This window comes from Aethalodelphis obliquidens, unplaced genomic scaffold (genome assembly GCF_003676395.1).
Source record: "Aethalodelphis obliquidens isolate GAN/ISIS:26980383/991018 unplaced genomic scaffold, ASM367639v1 scaffold32, whole genome shotgun sequence".
NCBI lineage: Eukaryota > Metazoa > Chordata > Mammalia > Artiodactyla > Delphinidae > Aethalodelphis > Aethalodelphis obliquidens.
The window spans coordinates 12,957,358-12,981,223 of NW_020837976.1; the positions used below are offsets into that span (position 1 = coordinate 12,957,358).

The 23,866-nt window shown below is 39.0% G+C and overlaps 1 long non-coding RNA gene across 1 annotated transcript in view; it reads right to left on the reverse strand.

Moving 5' to 3' along the window:
• Positions 1–23,755, reverse strand: part of LOC113631343 (uncharacterized) — a 91,561-nt gene extending 67,806 nt beyond the window's left edge. Inside the window, exons 1-2 of the long non-coding RNA XR_003437267.1 lie at positions 23,594–23,755; positions 14,108–14,194 (exon numbers count right to left, since the gene is read on the reverse strand). This is a non-coding gene — a long non-coding RNA (uncharacterized LOC113631343). The remainder of the gene's footprint in view (positions 1–14,107; positions 14,195–23,593) is intronic.
• Between the last annotated feature and the right edge of the window lie 111 nt (positions 23,756–23,866).

Sequence of the window (23,866 nt, forward strand, 5' to 3'; positions counted from 1 at the left end):
GCAAAGGCCAACACCAGTAGACTGTGATAAGTTATGTATCATAATACAATGCCTAGAGCAACCACTCAGAAAGCTATACAAAGACATACACTCAAAACACTATAGATGAATTAAGATGGAATTCCAAAGAATGTTTTAGCAACCCACAGAAAGGCAAAATGGAGAAACAGAGAGAACAAACAGAAAATGAAAAATAAGATGGAATACTTAAGCTATAAGATATCAATAATTACATTAAATGAAAATAGTCTAAGTTCCCCACTTAAACAGAGATTGGCAGAGTGGATAAAAACCGTGACCCAGATATACGCTGTCTGCAGCAAACTGCATACAACAAGTTGGATGGCACTCAAGGTCATGATGCTGGGTGAAAAAAGTCCTCAGAAGGTCACATACTATATTTTTCCACTTATATAACATTCTCAAAATGACAAAATTAAAAATATGGAGAACAGATTAGCAGTTACCAGGGTTAGGGTTGGGGTGGGCGTGCCTATAAAGGGATAGCATTAGGGAAATCTTTGCAGTAAAGGAATAGTTCTGTATCTTAATTGCAGTGGCAGTTACACAAATCTACATGTTATAGAATGGCATAGAACTATACACACACATTGCACCAATGTCAGTTTTCTAGTATTAATATTGTATCATGGTTACATAAGATGTAACCCTTTTATAGGCATACTGCAGAGATATTGCAGGTTCACTTCCAGATCACCACAATAAAGCAAATATTGCAGCAAAGAGAGTCATGAATTGTTTAGTTTCCCAGTGCATATAAAAGTTATGCTTGGGGGGGGAGAGATAAATTGGGAGATTGGGATTGACATATACACACTACTATATATAAAATAGATAACTAATAAGAACCTACTGTATAGCACAGGGAATTCTACTCAATACTCTGTAATGACTTATATGGGAACAGAATCTAAAAAAGAGTGGATATATGATTATGTATAACTGATTCACTTTGCTGTACAGCAGAAACTAACACAACATTGTAAATCAACTGTACTCCAATACAAATTTTTTTTAAAAAGCTATGTTTACACCATACTGTTGTCTCTCAAGTGTGCAACAGCATTATTTTTTTAAAAGGTACACCTTAATTTAAAAATACTTTATTGTTTACAGAAACAGAAATATGGATCAATGGAACAGAATACAGAGCCCAGAAATAAACTCTCATACCTACAGTCAATTAATCTTCAACAAAGGAGGCAAGAATATACAATGAAGAAAAGACAGTCTCTTCAGCAAGTGGGGTTGAGAAAGCTGGACAGCCACATGTAAATCAATGAATTTAGAACATACCCTCATACCATACACAAAAATAAACTCAAAATGGCTTAAAGACTTAAATATAAGACATGACACCACAAAACTCCTGAAGAGAACATAGGCAAAACATTCTCTGACATAAATCGTACCAATGGTTTTTTAGGTCAGTCTCCCAAGGCAATAGAAAGAAAAGCAAAAATAAACAAATGGGACCTAATCAAACTTATAAGCTTTTGCACAGCAAAGGAAATGATAAACAAAACAAAAAACAATCTACAGACTGGGAGAAAATATTTGCAAGCAATGTTACTGACAAGGGCTTAATTTCCAAAATATAGAAACAGCTCATACAACTCAATAACAAAAAAACAAACAATGCAATCAAAAAAAAAAAGGGCAGAGAACCTAAACAGACATTTCTCCAAAGAAGACAGATGGCCAAAAAGCACATGAAAAGATGCTCAACATCGCTAATTATTAGAGAAATGCAGATCAAAACTACAATGAGGTACCACCTCACACCAGTCAGAATGGCCATCACTAAAAAGTCTACAAATAACAAATGCTGGAGAGGGTGTGGAGAAAAGGGAACTCTCCTACCCTGTTGGTAGGAATGTAAATTGGTGCAGCCCCTATGGAGAGCGGTATGGAGTTTCCTTAAAAAACTAAAAATAGAGTCTCCATATGATCCAGCAATCCCACTCCTGGGCATATATCCAGAAAAAACTAAAATTTGAAAAGATACCAAAGTTCACTGCAGCACTGTTTACAATAGCCAAGACATGGAAGCAACCTAAATGGCCATCAACAGATAAATGGATAAAGAAGATGTGGTACATATACACAGTGGAATACTACTCATCCATAAAAGAGAATGAAATAATGCCATTTGCAGCAACATGGATGAACCTAGAAATTATCATACTAAGCGAAGTAAATTTGACAGAGAAAGACAAATACCATATGATACCACTTATATGTGGAATGTAAAACATGACACAAATGAACTTATTTACAAAACAGAAACAGACTCACAGACACAGAAAACAAACTTATGGTTACCAAAGGGGAAAGGGGTTGGGATAGGGATAAATTAGGAGTTAGGGATTAGCAGATACAAACTACTATATATAAAATAGATAAACAACAAGGTCCTACTGTATAGCACAGGGAACTATATTCAACATCCTGTAATAAACTGTAATAGAAAAGAATATGAAAAAGAATATGTGTGTGTGTGTGTATATATATATATATATATATATATATATATATATGACTGAATCACTTTTCTGTACACCAGAAACTAACAAAACATTGTAAATCAACTATACTTCAATTTAAAAAATACTTTATTGCTTAAAAATGCTAACCTTCGAGCTTCCCTGGTGGCGCAGTGGTTGAGAGTCCGCCTGCTGATGCAGGGGACTCGGGTTCGTGCCCCTGTCCAGGAGGATCCCACGTGCCGCAGAGCGGCTAGGCCCGTGAGCCATGGCCGCTGGGCCTGCGCGTCTGGAGCCTGTGCTCCGCAATGGGAGAGGCCACAGCAGTGAGAGGCCCATGTACCGCAAAAAAAAAAAAAAAAAAAAAATGCTAACCATCATCTGAGCTTTCAACAAGTTGTAATTTATTTTTGCCATAGTAACATCAAAGATCACTGATCACAGATCACCATAACAAATATAATAATAATGGAAAAGTTTGAAGTATTGCAAGAATTACCAAAATGTGACACAGAGACACCAAGTGAACAAATGCTGTTGGGAGAATGGCACTGATAGACTTGCTCAATGCAGCGTTGCCACAAACCTTCAGTTTGTTAAAAACATATCTGCAAAACATAATAAACTGAAGTATGCCTGTATCTAGTTTCCCCAGTGGTTATGTTACATCTTATGTAATCACTGGGGAAAACTGAGTAGAGGGTACACGGGACCTCTCTGTACTATTCTGCAGCTTCCTGTGAGTCTGTAGTTATCTCGAAAACAAAACAAAACAAAGAAAAAGCTCTGCCTAAGTTCAAATCCAGGCTCCACCACCCCCTGTGTGAACTTGAGCTCATTTAACCAATCTGTGCCTTGGTTTTGTCATCCTTAAACAAAATAACATTATCTACCACGTCATGGCAAGAAATAACTGAAATAATACATTATAAGAAAAACTGTTCTATGAGTACTAAGTGATTATTTGCATATTTCTGACTTTCCTTTGTTGTAGAGCTGGGCAAGATCAAGTCCTCTTTTCATCTTTGATAATTTACACGATCTACTTCATGTCCAAATCATACAGCTCTTATCAGGGAGCCTATATGACTAATAAAATGTTTTAAGCATCTCTCCAACACATCTAAGAAAACGTTGGCCTGCAGGCTGAAAACAAGAGAACTAGACACTGAGCATATCAAGGATAGGCATGGGCAGTTCTACTCTCTGACTTTATTCACACCCTACCTTGAGAAACAAAATATGCCTCCCAAAGCACAGGATGTTTACTAGCTATATAATTTATTGAACAAAAGCAAACAAAAATCATACTGTTTAATTAATCAAAAGCAATTAGAAAACCTGACACATATATAGCCAGACAAACCCAGAGGAACAGAATAGGAAGCCAAGAAATAAATCAAATACATTTGGGAGTTAAGTATATATAAAGGGTGTTATCTGAAATTGGTCAGGGAAAGTTGGAATATTCAATAAACTGTGTTGTAGCAATTGGACAGCCACCTGGAAGTAAAGGTTAGACCCACACTTTACATCAGTATAAATTCTAAATGGATCAAAGACTTAGGTGTGAAGATAAAGCAATGAAAGTACTAGAAGAAAATAGAAACTTCTTTTTAACCTTACAGTAAGGCAGGCTTTTCTTACCATGATACAAAACAAAGAAGCCATAGAAGAAACAATTAACAAAACTGACTATATAAAATCAAAAAGTTCTGCATGACAAAAACAAAACCAAAAAAATCTCAAAAAAAAAAGAAGAAAAGCAAAAAAGCAAAGAATAAATGAGGAAAAATATTCACAGAAAACAATAAGATCAATAATCCTCTTTAAAAAACATATCTGGTTATTCCTGTAGCACTGTTTATAACAGCAAAAAATTGGAAACAACCTAAATGTCCATCAGCAATAACCTGATTAAGTTACAGTTTAGTAAATTTTACATGATAGAATATTATGCAGTTGTGAAAAAATGGAAAAGTTCTTCAGTTAAATAATACAGAAAGGTATCTATTATTAAAACTATTATTAGTTTTTTTAAAAAAGTAAAGTGAAAACAGAATATATGGTATGCTTCCTTTTGAGTAAAAGGGTAACTTAAGAAAATATAAATATATATATATATTGCTTATATGCAAAAAGAAACTCTGTAATGATATATAATAAACCACTTATATTGGCTACCCAGGGGTAGGCAGGTAGGTGGGAACTGAGTAGATAAGAAAAAATTTTTCATTTTATACTTTTTGTTACTTTTTTGAATCATTCAAAATTTTATCTGTTCAAAATATTAGATTTTTAAAACAACTTTTAAGCAGATTAGGAAAAGATTATTTTATTCATTTTAACCTCCATTAAACGGTATCCCAAGCAATTTTAATAGACTGAAAATATTCTTATAAACACGTAATCAGAGACTGGGAGGTCTTAAGATGCTACCAAGAGCCCCTGAGTCAAAATACTGAAAAATGATTTCCCACTCAACAGTCTAAGAAATTAGTTTAAATTTACTTAAAAATAGGAACAATCATAAAAGTATTTTAGCAAATTTTAAAGGCATCAACAACTGAATTTTATGAAATTCTGAGGTCTAGAAATGCCACACTATTTTAAAGAGAAAAAATATATTGTTTAAAGACAACAATGAAGGTGGACAATTGGCAGGGGTGGGGGAAGCAGTTTTGCAGTAGGAAGATGACTAGTAGGAAATACCAAAGAGCTACAGATAACTACAGCAGCAACCTAAAGTTTGAGAGAAATATTCCAACAGCTTATTATCTGTGTACTGTGTGTGTTTACCTATTTATTCATTTGTTTACTTATGTACTTGTTTATTTTAGTCATTCATTCATTCATCCCAGACTGATAACTTTCATGTTATTTCATTTTTTTTTAATTGAAGTAGAGTTGATTTACAAAGTTGTAGGAATCTCTGCTGTACAGCACAGTGACTCAGTGATACACATACAGACATTCTTCTTTATATCCTTTTCCATTAGGATTTATCGCAGGATACTGAGTACAGTTCCCTGTGCTATACAGTAGGACCTCGTTGTTTACACATCCTTTATATAATAGTTTACATCTGCTAATCCCACACTTTCAGTCCTTCCCTCTCCCACCCCCTCCCCCTTGGCAACCAGAAGTCTGTTCTCTATGTCTGTGAGTCTGTTTCTGTTTTGTAGATAGGTTCATTTGTGCCACATTTCAGATTCCACATATAAGTGATATCATATGGTATTTGTCTTTCTCTTTCTGACTTACTTCACTTAGTATGATAATCTCTGGTTGCATCCATGTTGCTGCAAATGGCATTATTTTGTTCATTTTTATGGTTGAATAGTATTCCATTGTATATATGTACCACATCTTCTTTATCCATATCTCTGTCAATGGACATTTAGGTTGCTTCCATGTCTTGGCTATCGTGAATAGTGCTGCTATGAACATTGGGGAGCATGTATCTTTTTAAATTAGTTTTGTCTGGGTATATGCCCAGGAGTGGGATTGCTGGATCATGTGGTAATTCTATTTTTAGTTTTCTGAGGAACTTCTACACTGTATTCCTTGTCCTTTCATTTCAAACAAAATAAATTTAAAAGCTGAAGGGAATTATATTCTTAAAGCTTTCAGACCTACAGAGCTAAAAATCTATTTAAAGAAGCAATTTTTTACAGAACATAAGCCTAAATTATAAAATGGGAGGGCAGCATGATTACCACATTGGTAAGTGATCATAAAAAAGTAAAAGTGATCATTCCTAAGACACTAAATATTAAACCCAGAGAGACTATAAATATAACTTTCATAGCTTCTAGTCATTTCTAAGCTTTAGTTATTAAATGATTTACATCTTAACTATGGAAAGAGTACACAATTTTTCCAAATTTAAGTATTTTACCTTGAGAGAAGAAAAAGGGAAATTTACAATGAATAATATACACTTTGGATAGAAACCTGACAATATAAAACTGGGGCTTAAGTTTTTGTTAGGGGAGACATAAATTTGTCTGTAGCCAGCTGCAAACTGGTGTGCCTATTAAGGCTATTTACATTAATCTGCTTTGTCTTTTATTTTCCATAATCCAAGATGGGGTTGAGAGTTCCTCCCGCATGCTCCCAAAGTACTCTATGTATAATGCACCTTACTGTGTTCTAGAATTCTGTTGATGTCTCCATGACACCCTCTAGACAGGTTTCCAGAAGGCAGGACCCTTTGTCTTCTATTCACTGTAGTAGTCACAGAACCTAGTAGAGTGTTTGGCTTGATGATGATTAATAGACATTGTTGATTTGATTAGATATCAAAAAATTTAGGTGTAGCACCTATTGACTCTATTGATATTTTTGTTACCAAGATGCAAGTCCATGTGCCCAATGACGCACAGTGAGGCCAGACAATAACAAAATGCCGGAGTCTGGAACAGAGAAAGGTTTATCAGTTGATGGATCCCTCGGGGCCAGGGGATAAACCTTTTGGTCCTGCGATAAACCTTTCTCTGTTAAAAAGAGATGACAAACTTATAAGACTGAATAAGCATAAGAGGAATTGATCCTTAAGAGTTTCACTATAAAATTCTCCAAGGCTAATTTTCTTTCTGTTTATATAACTCAAAATTAGCTGTAATAGAGTTTACTCTTTTGCAGCATCCTTGTATAACTCTGTGGGAAGTATTTCAGATTATTTGGTCCCTTTGGCTGTTATATGATTTTTATTTATAATTCAAATATTTGATGAATCCTCTAGATGTTGAAAATCCAAATTACTCTGTTCAGAAAGCATTAAATTTTAGTGGGAATGAGGAATTATACTGCAGGCTCCACTGGGATCCTACAAAAGCTGCCCTGCTTTCATCTGGCCAAGAGGTGGCAGCATGCTCCAGGAAAACGTCGCGAAAATCCTGTGACTGTTTCTCCTGAGTATTTAGAACCACTAAAGAATTGCTGGACTGTGGGAAACAAAAATTGAGCTATTCTACTGGTTCCAACCAAACTGAATGTCCAAAGCAGTAGAGGTCATTGGATGGTTTCAACCATTTTACAGCTAGATCCAGTGTCACCACTGTTGCTAATTATCACCTGCTTGTTAATTCACAACAGGTGTAACACAACGCAAACTAGCAAGGTTCCTGCCAAGCCAGAGAGGAGAGAGGTAAAGGAATAAGGGGCGCTTGGGAATAAGAGAAACTGAAGAATGCTTTGAGCAGTCTGGAACACCTCTCATATGCACATTTGATGACCTTTCAGTCTAATAAACATGATTACTATGTGATATACTTTTACAGTTTATAATACTAACCCTTTATATATCTATATTATTAACATAGATACTAACAATAATACGATCAAATAACTACAAAAACTAGTGAGGGTTTTAAGGTCGTTTAAATTACTCATTCTTTGTACAAGTATACGAGTCGGTAAAAACAGAAGAATTTATCCCATGGCATAGGTACTTCTGTTTGACTGACATTCAACATTTTTATATATTTTATTATACCTGTAGGATGTGATCCTTTTATAGAATAATAAAATTATGGTAAAATATTGGGCCAGTTAGATATTAAAGATAAATAATTACTTGTTGGAGTTTGTTTGGTTTGGTTTGGTTAGATTCAGTCATTAGTTGACTTTATTTCATTCTGCCATGTCATCATGCTTACCTATATAAACTGTTAATTAATAGTGTCCTTGCTTTTAAAGATTTAAGAGATCCTGGCATGCTCTATATTTAAAGAGTTCCTAGTTGCCATGCAGTTTCCTAGGAGACTGAGAAATCTGTTGCTATTTAAACACAAAACTAAACCGACTAGACTTGTTTAACTGCAAAATTGACTTGAGACCTGTTTAAAATTATATAAGGGAGTAGCCACTAAGCTTAGAAATGTGTGAAGTGTGCATCAGGGTAGACCTTGAATTTCAAATGAAACTTGGAGACTTTGTAGCACATCATCTTCCTGTGCACAGTCTCTGCTAGGACTCACCATGGGCTGTATTGTAGCACAGCACTGGAAGAAGTACAATCACGCAACATCACTTCAGGGCTACCGTGGAGCTGACTGAGCTGGTGGTGCAGGACCAACTGTTAAATCTTTCTGCCCCCTAATTGCATGCAAGCAGTCTAGACATCTGTTAAATGTTTGTCAAAGTGTTGATGACAGTGATGATGATGTTAGTTTCGTTTGCTAAGAAATCAAACAAAGGAAATGTACCAGGTAAAGAACTAAATGGTAATAAAAACTACATTTTTAAGGATCGTTTCTAAAAATAAGGACTTCAAATTTTAAAAAGAAGCTAACAGTATGCTCAAAGTGCTTTGCTAGATCCTAGGAATACTGACATATACAAGAGGAGCAACTCATAACAGAGCCCTTCCTAGGGTGCTGAGGAAGGTTTCAAAGGGAAAACAATACATAAAGCAGCCTTGAAGGATGCTCAGGATTACATCCAAAAGCAAAAAGGTTATTAAAGACAATTTATTAAAGACATCTTGCAAAGGCAAAATGTTGAACAGAGCAGGATGAGAGCAGGATGAGAGAGATGATGCCTCAGCTTTGATGCCCGAGTATACAAGAGACAATACTGTGGGTCAGAAGGAGGAAGATGCTGAATGGCGTGGTAATGGTGTGCACCTTATATTCTGAGGACACAGCAAGGCAGCAAAGATTTCTACATAGGATGATTACATCATCAGATTCATGTTAAGACTCTGGCAGCAATCTGCAAGGTGCACCGGAGTAAGAGGGCAGATGTGAGTCAAGATCGATTAAGAAGCTATTACTAGAAAGATAATAAAGGTTTGAATTAAAACAGCAAAAAGGAAAAGAAGACAAATTTGAGCTACTTCAGATGATGATTCAATACTGATCTCAGGTGGCCTTGGCCTGCAGCAGCTTGAAGTAGGATTTCGGTTCCCAGCCAGAGACTGAAGTCAGGCCGCGGCAGTGAGTGCTGAATCCTACCCACTATACCAGTGGTCAGTGACAAGGCCCTGGCCTTTCGGCTTTGTAGAAATGAATTCCCACAAAGACACGGAAAGTAGTGAAACAAGCAAAGTGTTTACTAGGAGGAAAAAGAGTACTTGTGGATAGACACATGGGCGGGCTCAGAGGGAGTTGCACCTCTTGGTAGTTTGAATCACTTTTATGGGGCATTTCTTCTGGGTTTTCTTTGACCAATCATCTTCCTTTGCCTGGTTTTGAGTCCGTATTTGGTATATCTCAGGGTCCTCCCACGTGCGTGCGTGCGTGCGTGTGTGCGTGCATCTCTTAGCCAAGATGGATTCTAGCAAAGAGGCCTATGTGTAGGTTGGCATCACTTACTATGGGGTGGTGCCCCCTCCCTTACTGACCTCCAAGGAGACTTTCTGCGCCTGTGTAGTCAGGAAGGTCTCCTTGACTTGGAGAATGAGGAATATGTGGTCTTTTATCTCTTATCTGGGCAGGGCTCAGCTTCTCCTCCCTCCTGCTATTTTGGAGTATCTGTCACAGGGGACAAACTCTGGCTGCTCAGCCTGGGGCCCATCTATCTCCTGCCTCAATACGATCAAAGTTTTTAAATGACCAATTTTTCCCAGTCCCTTCCACTGGCCCTAAAATTTCTACTTAGCCATGATGTGCGAGGTTAAAAAAGCAAGTTAATAAGTAATTATTCTAATAATTCCATAATATAACAATTATTAATAAGATTAAAAATGAAGGAAGGTAGTCAAGTCGGATTTGGCTGTGTGAATGTTGAAGAATTGGTAAACTGTCCAGGATACATGTCCTCACAGGTTGGAAATTAAGATTTGGGGCTTGGTAGATATAATAAGAAAGACATATTTGGTCCTCATCCCCAGTTCCTCACACAGAGCTCCTAAACCCCCTGGAATTTCCTGAGTGGTGGGGTGAAAGGAGTGTCTTTTGTTATTCATAATAAGCCCCTGTCAACTACACCTGAGTATATGCTAATGGAGTGACTCTTGGAAGGGCTGTTTGCCAGAGAAAATAACGACATGATTAGAGGACTGGAATTTTCAGCTTCACCCAGCGACCTCCAGGGAGAGGAGAGGGACTAGGGATTCAGTTAATCGTCAGTGGTCGATGATTTAATCAATCATGCTTTTGTAATGGAACCTCCATAAAAACCCTAAATGATGGGTTCAGAAAGCTACCAGTAGGGTGGCACAACCCAAACTCTATGGGAACAGAAGCTCCCACACCTTGAGACCCTTCCTGACCTCACCCTATATACATCTTCATCTGGCTGTTCATTTGTATCCTTTATAATAAATCAGTAATAGTAAGTCAAGTATTTCCTTGAGTTCTGTGAGCCGTTAGAGCAAATTATCACACCTGTGCAGGAGGGACTGTGGGAACCTCCAATTTATAGCCAAGTCAGACAGAAGTGTGGGTAAGCTGGGAACCCACTACTTAAAATTGTTGTCTCGGGGGCTTCCCTGGTGGCGCAGTGATTGAGAGTCAGCCTGCCGATGCAGGCGACACGGGTTCGTGCCCCAGTCCGGGAGGATCCCACGTGCTGCGGAGCGGCTAGGCCCGTGAGCCATGGCCGCTGAGCCTGCGCGTCCGGAGCCTGTGCTCCGCAACGGGAGAGGCCACAACAGTGAGAGGCTCGCGTACCGAAAAAAAAGAAAAAAAAAATTGTTGTCTCAAGTTGGGGGCAGTATTATGGGACTCAACCTTTAACCTGTGGGGTCTGTGCTGACTGGGTAGTTAGTGTCAGAACTGAATTAAACTGTAGGACACCTAGTTTGTGTCCCCAGAGAACTGGAGAATTGCTGGGTAATGAAAACCCACACATTTGGTGTCAGAAGTGTCATGAATAGAGAAATGGTTTTCCTTTAGTAAACAAGTCAGGAATGAAAATACAAATTGGGGGATCATTTATGTATGAGTAGAAGAGTGAAATCACTCCCCCAACAGAGGGAATACATATGGAGAGTGTTGAAGATGAGCTCAGCAGACGCCTGAAGGAAGTAAGTAGGTGGTAAAGAGGAGCTAGCTAGGCAACGCGTGGCTGGAGTAGTAGAGAAAAATAGTGCCCTAGAAACTAAAAAAAAAAAAAAAAAAAAAAGGATAGGCTGTCAACAGTGACAAAGTGCTTGAGTTCAGGAAGGATAAGGATTGAGAAGCAGTCACTGGATTTGGCAATTACAAGGTTACTATCTTCTACGGTTCAACTTCACTGGAATGGTAAGAGGAAACTGGATTAATAAATAAGAAGAGAGTATACTGAAAAATTTTAAAGCTATCACTTACTTTTACATTAAAGTATGATTTGGGGGAATTATGGAAGTGTGGAGATAAGGATACATACTTCCTTTTTTTTTTCTGTTCTAAGTTCTTTTACTCAATATGCAAGTGTTATTACCTGCAGCAGTATAATCCCAGTCACAAAAAGATGATATAAAATAATGAATTTTTAAAAGCAATACAAATCCAGAAAAAGTAAGCAAACTGGACTGTACCTCCTGAAAAATCTTTTTTAAATAAAAGTATATGTTGGCATTTGGGAGGCCTAGAGGTAATACTGGGTAGTATATATATTAGTCATTTCCCACCATGTTACCTAACAAGATTAAAAGAAATGAACTTCTCATTAGATGTTGCCAAATAGAAACCCAATGAAGATTCAATAAGTTCACTGTTCGATTAAAAATTCAATTAAAACATCAATCTCCTTCTAGTAACAATTAATAAAACAACAAAAGAATATAGGTAAATAATACAAGCTCAAGACAACCAAATTAGATTTTTAAACAGGTCCAGCTTACCACAAATAACAGTTATAATGAAATGACATGCCTTTTAACACCTAAGTCCTACAGCTTTAAAAAAAAAAAAAAAACCACCCCTCCACAATTTAATGTTTCGTACCCACCAAACCATTAGAAAATATTTCATTCAGCTTCTTTAGTAGAGTTGTTCTTTTCATTACTCATAATCCATTCATTTAGAAAGGCATTGCCTTTCCCCGCACCCCCCCAATCTTACAATGTATCTTTCTTTGTTGAATCACCCCTAAGGCACAACAGAATCCTGGTGGAAGATCTTTCCGAAGTGGCTGGCAGGATTAAGAGCTAGGATGAGATCTGTCATTGTGGTTAACCCATAAAGGGAAAAAAAAAAAAAAGTAAACAACAATAAGAGCCTGTCTGCAGCTTTATCTCTGTTCTAGGCATGGTAAATGAAAGAATGTACCTCATGAGCAACCTCAACAGCTTGCTTTGACATCAAGGCAAAGAGAAACAACTCAGTAAATAAGGCCTTTGTTTACTGTCTTGTGTGCTACAAATAAGCATTGTCTTGTTCTGTTAATACATCTATTATGTCTCTAAAAAATACAAAGCTAAATTGGTGAAATAACAGTAACAGTAATAGAATTTGATTGTGTAATAATTATTCTTGATATTCTGTATTAATGATCGGCATCTTGGAGTCATGGAGCCATGCTAATGATGCAAGGTTTTTTACAAACACCTCCACCATCAGGCATTCGGAAATCTGTCACAAACCCTCCAATCACAAGCATCAGCTGTGTGTTCTGCTTCCCACTCCGTAGGAGACATCCGCACCTAGCTCTTCTCAGCACTATAACAAAGGTTTAGTCCCAGTTCTCTCTACTTCTCCCTGTAAGTGACGCCTTATGGCCCCATGTGGCACGTGGTGCCTACCATCCTCTGGGTAACTGTGAGTAATAAACTCCTCTTTCAAAGGTTGTTGTCTGCACGTCTGTCAAAACCTGATTAAAATAAATCTTAGGTTAAAATAAAGAGTCTAAGTATATTATTCAAAATTTTCCTTTCTGAATATTCTACGTCTTTGAATCCTTCAATTACTATCACTAGTTTTGGTGTTGTTAAAAGGTAAACTAAGGATCATGAAAATTTTGAAGAGTGTATTTGAGCAAACATCAAAGCAAATCAGGCAGCACCAAACTGAAAATGGCTAGGAGCACTCCACTGCAGGAGCTAAAGCAAAGGGTTTATAGAGCAGACCTGGCGCGGAAGTGAAGCAAGGAAATTGATTGACTATCGCTCAAGTGATGGCCTCATTTGAGAAAGCCTAATTGGCTCTTCCTGACTAGCTGTTCTTAAGTTTCACTTTCTTGACCTTGAGGTATTCACACGAATCAACTCTGGCTTAGGTTTTGGTTTGCTTATACAGGCTGCCAAGGCATTAGAGCCACCTCGCTCAAACGACCTCCTTGTTGAATCACTTTAACAGAACCAATGCTCTCTCTTGTGTATTTGTTTGCTAGTCATACTGGGGAGACGACAACAGAAAAACAAAACCCCTGCCCTCATGAAGTTTATACTCTAGGTGTTATAGTTGTAAGTGAAGTGAGGAAACTTATCGTTTATTTCATTTGATTCCCTCACTTTTCTTACATATACTAATATTCAATAATATTTGCTGAGTGAAAGAATGATCCATTTTCCTTTAAGCATCAGAAGCCATTTTCTTTATCTTTACAACTGAATAGTGGTTTACAGTTAAGTTTATCTCACTTGATGAAGACCATGAAGTATAGCATTGCTAAATGATATTTACATAATTCAAGCAGTTGGACTTTACTGAATAAATAGCTTTACTCACCAATCACCAGTTTATGAATGAGTAAGTGGGTCCTCACCAGACACTGAATCTACTGATGCCTTGATCATAACTTCCCAACCTCCAGAACTGTAAGAAATAAATTTATGTTGTTTATAAGCCACTGAGTCTACGGTATTTTTGTTATAGCAAAATGGGCTAAGACACTATGTAAGTGGAAATTGTCGACTAAGGCTCTTAAAAGTAATCAGTTGCTATCCCACTAGGAATTTAAACCAAGCCCTAGAAATTTGCTATAAATCTCTAGTCTACATCTCTTGCAACTAAGTAACTGGTTTATATTTTAAATATCTGTACCATCTTGTGAGGAATGATAGGAATTTGAATTTTTTCAAAGTGTCTCACTTTCTTACCCATATAGGCCTATTACCTATAATAAGATTACCTACTGAAGTAGATGCTACTGTTGCACACTCATTATTCATCTATCTAACCCCTTTTTCTGTCTTTTTAACATAATCCTAATTTTGTTCACCTTCCCCAGACTGTGTCTTTCAGGAGAGCCTGGGATATGAATCTCAATTGGCCGAGCCTATCTTGGAGGCCTCACCCCTTTGTTAGTGCTAGGCATGAACAGGTGAAACGATTTTAACTAATGAGATATGAGGGAAAATCTGCTGGGGGGAAAGGTTTTCCTTAGTCTTAAAAAGAGACCGAATATAAGGGTGTCCCCCTTTTCTTGCCTCTGGGTATTATCTGTAATCTGTAACTGAGACCATTTTAGGACCATAAGGAAAACCAGACTGGAGAACAAGCCAACACACTTAAAGACGGAGGAGCAAAAGGAGGGAAGGAACCTGGGTCCTTGACAATATTGTCAATTCATTGAATTAACCAACCCTGGCGATGGCCTGACCTCCATGCACCTAGCTATGTTAAGTAATAAAAAGGCTTAAACATTAAGGATATTTAGTAAGGTTTTCTACCACTGCAATTGAGAGCATTTCTTCTCTCTCTCAATAGCTCTTCTCCTAAATAGTAGACTTCTCAATATAACAAGGTGTGGTAGATTTTGAATGCAATGATAACTGCTTAAATTTCCTCCTATGTTCAAGCTGCTCTTCCTATTAAAAGGTAATCTATTTCAAGACGCTTCCCATGAGACTAGTCCTGCCAGCAGAATACAGAAGAAGTATTATGCATATATAAATATAATGCCAGTTCCAGACCTAGGTCTTAAGAGATCAAGCATCTTCCCTTCCTCCTTCACTGCTGGAAACCAGGATGACGTAAGAAAGCCTAGGCTAACTCCCGAATGATGGGCCACTACGTGGAGAGAAACTTTATGGAGGAGAATCAAGTAACTCCAGCCAAAAGGCAGCACCAAGACCACAACAATGTGAGTGACACCATCTTGGACCTTCCAGTCCCAATTAGGCCAAGAGGACAGACACATAAAGCATCTCTGCTAAGCCCTGTCTGAATTCCTGACCACAGAATTCTGAGCAATAAAACACCTGCTGTTTTTAGTCACTAACTATTGGAGGGCCTTGTTAGGCAGCAACAGCTGAAACACAAGGTTGTATTATTTGTTCTCTTGCTTTGTAAAATTACCATAGTCTGTGCACAACGATTAAGAATTATTTAGTGAGCCACTCTGAATGCTAGTGAATATTTTTTTCCAAATATGTGTTTTAATTGTCTTAGCTCACAAAGGAGAATGTGTTTCTATGCATGTATCATCTTGTACTAACATTTACAAAAAAATTAAATACTAATAAGAGGGGAAATATTTGTAACAAATGAGAGTCCATATCCTCAGCAAATAAAAACCTCTCTCAAATACAAAAGAAAAATAGTAACACCTCAATTTTAAAAATGGGAAAAGCCTGAGATTTATTAAGATGGCGGAAGAGTAAGACGAGGAGATCACCTTCCTCCCCACAGATACATCAGAAATACATCTACACGTGGAACAACTCCTACAGAACACCTACTGAACGCTGGAAGAAGCCCTTAGACCTCCCAAAAGGCAAGAAACTCCCCACGTACCTGGGTAAGGCAAAAGAAAACAGAAAAAACAGAGACAAAAGAACAGAGACGGGACCTGCACCAGTGAGAGGGAGCTGTGAAGGAGGAAAGGTATCCACACACTGCAAGCCCTTTCGCGGGCGTAGACTGCGGGTGGCGGAGCGGGGGAGCTTCGGCGCCGCAGATGAGAGCGCAGCAACGGGGGTGCAGAGGGCAAAGCGAAGAGATTCCCGCACGGAGGATCGTTGCCAACCGGCACTCACCAGCCCGAGAGGCTTGTCTGCTCACCCACCAGGGCGGGCGGGGCTGCGAGCTGAGGCTTGGGCTTCAGTCAGAGCGCAGGTAGAGGACTAGCGGCGTGAACACAGCCGGAAGGGGTTAGTGCACCATGGCTAGCCAGGAGGGAGTCCGGGGAAAAGTCTGGACCTGCCGAAGAGGCAAGAGACTTTTTCTTCCCTCTTTATTTCCTGGTGTGCGAGGAAAGGGGATTAAGAGCACTGGTTAAAGGAGCTCCAGAGACGGGCGCGAGCCGCGGCTAAAAGCGTGGACCCCAGAGACGGGCATGAGACGCTAAGGCTGTTGCTGCCGCCATCAAGAAGCCTGTGTGTGAGCACAGGTCACTGTCCACACCCCCTTCCGGGGAGCCTGTGCAGGTCGCCACTGCCAGGGTCCCGGGATCCAGGGACAAATTCCCCGGGACAATGCACGGTGGCCCTCAGGCTGGTGCAACGTCACGCCGGCCTCTGCCACCGCAGGCTCGCCCCGCATCGTGCCCCTCGCTCCCCACGTCCTGAGTGAGTCAGAGCCCCGGAATCAGCGGCTCCTTTAACCTCGTCCTGTCTGAGCGAAGAACAGACGCCCTCCGGCGACCTACACGCAGAGGCGGGGCCAAATCCAAAGCTGAGCCCCGGGAGCTGTGAGAACAAAGAAGAGAAAGGGAAATCCCACCCAGCAGCATCAGAAGCAGTTTTAAAGCTCCACAATCAACTTGATGGACCCTGCATCTGTGGAATACCTGAACAGAAAACGAATCATCCCAAATTGAGGAGGTGGACTTTGAGAGCAAGATTTATTATTTTTTCCCCTTTTCCTCTTTTTGTGAGTGTGTATGTGTATGCTTCTGTGTGAGATTTTGTTTGTATAGCTTTGCTTTCACCATTTGTCCTAGGGTTCTATCTGTCCGTTTTTTTTTACTTTTTAAAAAAATTTTTTGTAGTAATTTTTATTTTAATAACATTATTTTATTTTACCTTACTTTATTTTATCTTCTTTCTTTCTTTCTACTTTTTCTCCCTTTTATTCTGAGCCATGTGGATGAAAGGCTCTTGGTGCTGCAGCCAGGAGTCAGTGCTGTGCCTCTGAGGTGGGAGAGCCAACTTCAGGACACTGGTCCACAAGAGACCTCCCAGCTCCATGTAATATCAAACAGCGAAAATTTCCCTGAGATCTCCATCTCAGCACCAACACCCAGCTTCACTCAACGATCAGGAGGCTACAGTGATGGACACCCTATGCCAAACAACTAGCAAGACAGGAACACAACACCACCCATTAGCAGAGAGGCTGCCTAAAATCACAGTAAGTTCACAGACACCCCAAAACACACCACCAGACGTAGACCTGCCCACCAGAAAGACAAGATCCAGCCTCATCCACCAGAACACAGGCACTAGTCCCCTCCACCAGGAAGCCTACACAGCCCACTGAACCAACTTTAGCCACTGGGAAACAGACACCAAAAACAACAGGAACTACGACCTGCAGCCTGCAAAAGGGAGACCCCAAACACAGTAAGATAAGCAAAATGAGAAGACAGAAAAACACACAGCAGATGAAGGAGCAAGATAAAAACCCACCAGGCCTAACAAATGAAGAGGAAATAGGCAGTCTACCTGAAAAAGAATTCAGAATAATGATTGTAAAGATGATCCAAAATCTTGGAAATAGAATAGACAAAATGCAAGAAACATTTAACAAGGACCAAGAAGAACTAAAGATGAAACAAGCAACGATGAACAGCAAAATAAATGAAACTAAAAATACTCTAGAAGGGATCAATAGCAGAATAACTCATGCAGAAGAACGGATAAGTGACCTGGAAGATAAAGTAGTGGAAATAACTACTGCAGAGCAGAATAAAGAAAAACGAATGAAAAGAACTGAAGACAGTCTCAGAGACCTCTGGGACAACATTAAACACACCAACGTTCGAATTATAGGGGTTCCAGAAGAAGAAGAGAAAACGAAAGGGACTGAGAAAATATTTGAAGAGATTATAGTTGAAAACATCCCCAATATGGGAAAGGAAATAGTTAATCAAGTCCAGGAAGCACAGAGAGTCCCATACAAGATAAATCCAAGGAGAAACACGCCAAGATACAAATTAATCACACTGTCAAAAATTAAATACAAAGAAAACATATTAAAAGCAGCAAGAAAACAAAAAAACAACAAATAACACACAAGGGAATCCCCATAAGGTTAACAGCTGATCTTTCAGCAGAAACTCTGCAAGCCAGAAGGGACGGGCAGGACATATTTAAAGTGATGAAGGAGAAAAACCCACAACCAAGATTACTCTACCCAGCAAGTATCTCATTCAGATTTGATGGAGAAATTAAAACGTTTACAGACAAGCAAAAGCTGAGAGAGTTCAGCACCACCAAACCAGCTTTACAACAAAAGCTAAAGGATCTTACCCTAGGCAAGAAACACAAGAGAAGGAAAAGACCAACAATAACAAACCCAAAACAATTAAGAAAATGGGAATAGGAACATACATATCGATAATTACCTTAAATGTAAATGGATTAAATGCTCCCACCAAAAGACACAGATTGGCTGAATGGTTACAAAAACAAGACCCATATATATGCTGTCTACAAGAGACCCACTTCAGACCTAGAGACACATACAGACTGAAAATAAGGGGATGGAAAAAGATATTCCATGCAAATGGAAACCAAAAGAAAGCTGGAGTAGCAATTCTCACATCAGACAAAATAGACTTTAAAATAAAGACTATTACAAGAGACAAAGGAGCACACTACATAAGGATCAAGGGATCGATCCAAGAAGAAGATATAACAATTGTAATATTTATGCATCCAACATAGGAGCAACTCAATACATAAGGCAAATACTAACAGCCATAAAAGGGGAAATCGACAGTAACACATTCATAGTAGGGGACTTTAACACCCCACTTTCACCAATGGACAGATCATGCAAAATGAAAATAAATAAGGAAACACAACCTTTAAATGATACATTAAACAAGATGGACTTAATTGATATTTATAGGACATTCCATCCGAAAACAACAGAATATACATTTTTCTCAAGTGCTCATGGAACATTCTCCAGGACAGATCATATCTTGGGTCACAAATCAAGCCTTGGTAAATTTAAGAAAATTGAAATTTTATCAAGTATCTTTTCCGACCACAACCCTATGAGACTAGATATCAATTACAGGAAAAGATCTGTAAAAAATACAAACACATGGAGGCTAAACAATACACTACTTAATAACGAAGTGATCACTGAAGAAATCAAAAAGGAAATTAAAAAATACCTAGAAACAAATAACAATGGAGACACGACAACCCAAAACCTATGGAATGCAGCAAAAGCAGTTCTAAGAGGGAAGTTTATAGCAATAAAATCCTACCTTAAGAAACAGGAAACATCTCGAATAAACAACCTAACCTTGCACCTAAACAATTAGAAAAAGAAGAACAAAAAAACCCCAGAGGTAGCAGAAGGAAAGAAATCATAAAGATAAGATCAGAAATAAATGAAAAAGAAATGAAGGAAATAATAGCAAAGATCAATAAAACTAAAAGCTGGTTCTTTGAGAAGATAAACCAAATTGATAAACCATTAGCCAGACTCATCGAGAGAAAAAGGGAGAAGACTCAAATCAATAGAATTAGAAATGAAAAAGGAGAAGTAACAACTGACACTGCAGAAATACAAAAGATCATGAGAGATTACTACAAGCAACTCTATGCCAATAAAATGGACAACCTGGAAGAAATGGACAAATTCTTAGAAATGCACAACCTGCCAAGACTGAATCAGGAAGAAATAGAAAATATGAATAGACCAATCACAAGCACTGAAATTGAAACTGTGATTAAAAATCTTCCAACAAACAAAAGCCCAGGACCAGATGGCTTTACAGGCGAATTCTTTCAAACATTTAGAGAAAAGCTAACACCTATCCTCAAACTCTTCCAAAATATAGCAGAGGGAGGAACACTCCCAAACTCATTCTACGAGGCCACGATCACCCTGATATCAAAACCAGACAAGGATGTCACAAAGAAAGAAAACTACAGGCCAATATCACTGATGAACATAGATGCAAAAATCCTCAACAAAACAGTAGCAAACAGAATCCAACAGCACATTAAAAGGATCATACACCATGATCAAGTGGGGTTTATTCTAGGAATGCAAGGTTTCTTCAATATACGCAAATCAATCAATGTGATACACCATATTAACAAACTGAAGGAGAAAAACCATATGGTAATCTCAATAGATGCAGAGAAAGCTTTCGACAAAATTCAACACCCATTTACAATAAAAACCCTCCAGAAAGTAGGCATAGAGGGAACTTTCCTCAACATAATAAAGGCCATATATGACAAACCCACAGCCAACATCGTCCTCAATGGTGAAAAACTGAAAGCATTTCCACTAAGATCAGGAAGAAGACAAAGTTGCCCACTCTCACCACTCTTATTCAACATAGTTTTGGAAGTTTTAGCCACAGCAATCAGAGAAGAAAAGGAAATAAAAGGAATCCAAATCGGAAAAGAAGAAGTAAAGCTGTCACTGTTTGCAGATGACATGATACTATACATAGAGAATCCTAAAGATGCTACCAGGAAACTACTAGAGCTAATCAATGAATTTGGTAAAGTAGCAGGATACAAAATTAATGCACAGAAATCTCTGGCATTCCTATTCACTAATGATGAAAAATCTGAACGTGAAGTCAAGAAAACACTCCCATTTACCACTGCAACAAAAAGAATAAAATATCTAGGAATAAACCTACCTAAGGAGACAAAAGACCTGTATGCAGAAAATTATAAGACACTGATGAAAGAAATTAAAGATGATACAAACAGATGGAGAGATATACCATGTTCTTGCATTGGAAGAATCAACATTGTGAAAATGACTATACTACCCAAAGCAATCTACAGATTCAATGCAATCCCTATCAAACTACCACTGGCATTTTTCACAGAACTAGAACAAAAAATTTCACAACTTGCATGGAAACACCAAAGACCCCGAGTAGCCAAAGCAATCTTTAGAACAAAAAACGGAGCTGGAGGAATCAGGCTCCCTGACTTCAGACTATACTACAAAGCTACAATAATCAAGACAGTATGGTACTGGCACAAAAACAGAAAGATACATCAATGGAACAGGATAGAAAGCCCAGAGATAAACCCACGCACATATGGTCACCCTATCTTTGATAAAGGAGGCAGGAGTGTACAGTGGAGAAAGGACAGCCTCTTCAATAAGTGGTGCTGGGAAAACTGGACAGGTACATGTAAAAGTATGAGATTAGATCACTCCCTAACACCATACACAAAAATAAGCTCAAAATGGATTAAAGACCTAAATGTATGGCTAGAAACTATCAAACTCTTAGAGGAAAACATAGGCAGAACACTCTATGACATAAATCACAGCAAGTTCCTTTTTGACCCACCTCCTAGAGAAATGGAAGTGAAAGCAAAAATAAACAAATGGGACCTAATGAAACTTCAAAGCTCTTGCACAGCAAAGGAAACCATAAACAAGACCAAAAGACAACCCTCAGAATGGGAGAAAATATTTGCAAATGAAGCAACTGACAAAGGATTAATCTCCAAAATTTACAAGCAGCTCATGCAGCTCAATAACAAAAAAACAAACAACCCAATCCAAAAATGGGCAGAAGACCTAAATAGACATTCCTCCAAAGAAGATATACCAACTGCCAACAAACACATGAAAGAATGCTCAACATCATTAATCATTAGAGAAATGAAAATCAAAACTACAACAAGATATCATCTCACACCAGTCAGAATGGCCACCATCAAAAAATCTAGAAATAATAAATACTGGAGAGGGTGTGGAGAAAAGGGAACACTCTTGCACTGCTGGTGGGAATGTGAATTGGTACAGCCATTATGGAGAACAGTATGGAGGTTCCTTAAAAAACTACAAATAGAACTACCATATGACCCAGTAATCCCACTATTGGGCATATACCCTGAGAAAACCATAATTCAAAAAGAGTCATGTACCAAAATGTTCACTGCAGCTCTATTTACAATAGCCTGGAGATGGAAACAACCTAAGTGTCCATCATCGGATGAATGGATAAAGAAGATGTGGCACATATATACAATGGACTATTACTCAGCCATAAAAAGGAACGAAATTGAGCTATTTGTAACGAGGTGGATGGACCTAGAGTCTGTCATACAGAGTGAAGTAAGTGAGAAAGTGAAAGACAAATACCATATTCTAACACATATATATGGAATCTAAGAAAAAAAAGAGTCATGAAGAACCTAGGGGTAAGACAGGAATAAAGACACAGACCTACTAGAGAATGGACTTGATGATATGGGGAGGGGGAAGGGTAAGCTGTGATTAAGTGAGAGAGTGGCATGGACATATATACACTACCAAACGTAAAATAGCTAGTGGGAAGCAGCGCATAGCACAGGGAGATCAGCTCAGTGCTTTGTGACCACCTAGAGGGGTGGGATAGGGAGGGTGGGAGGGAGGGAGGCGCAAGAGGGAAGGGATATGGGAACATATGTATATGTATAACTGATTCACTTTGTTATAAAGCAGAAACTAACACACCATTGTAAAGCAATTATACTCCAATAAAGATGTAAAAAAAAAAAAGGGAAAAGCCATTTCCATTTAGAACCATAAATGGTCAGTAAACATGTGAGGAAAATATGAGGTGGGCTTCCCTGGTGGCACAGTGGTTGAGAGTCCGCCTGCTGATGCAGGGGACATGGGTTCATGCCCCGGTCCGGGAAGATCCCACATGCCGCGGAGCGGCTAGGCCCGTGAGCCACGGCCACTGAGCCTGCGCGTCCGGAGCCTGTGCTCTGCAACGGGAGAGGCCACAACAGTGAGAGGCCCACATACCACAAAAAAAAAAAAATGAGGCACCATTTTTTAATCTACTGAACAGCCAAAGAAAAATATAAACCATAAAACTTAAGCCAGCTAAGTTCCAGTGAAAAATGGAAAAGTCCTGCATTAGAGGTGCAATGTCTGGGGCCCCAGAGTGTCCTTGAACTACGGCGATTTCGGCGTCTCTTGTCACACGTTGTCTGACATTGGGCAGAGTCTATGGCTGTAAAATGAGCATAAATAGCTATCGCACAGAGCAGTTGGAAGGCTCAAACGATACGCAGAGGGAAAAGGAATATAAATGGTTGTTACTTTTTGTTCAGCGCGTTCATCCACGGGTTTACTTCTGTCGGCAGTACGGGAAATGCACAGGAATTACAGGAAAATGACACGACACAAATCAGGAGGAAGAAAGCCAGGGTAGGAGGTGGCCGAGGCGTGCAACAGTGCCCTAGGGGATGGCGACGTCCCCCTAAGATCCCCGCCTCTAGAGCATCCGAGCCCTGGCGTCGATACTCCACGGGGCCCGCAGCCACCCCGGGAAAGCGGTGGGAGGGCCGGAGTCACGCGCTGATTGGCTGACTG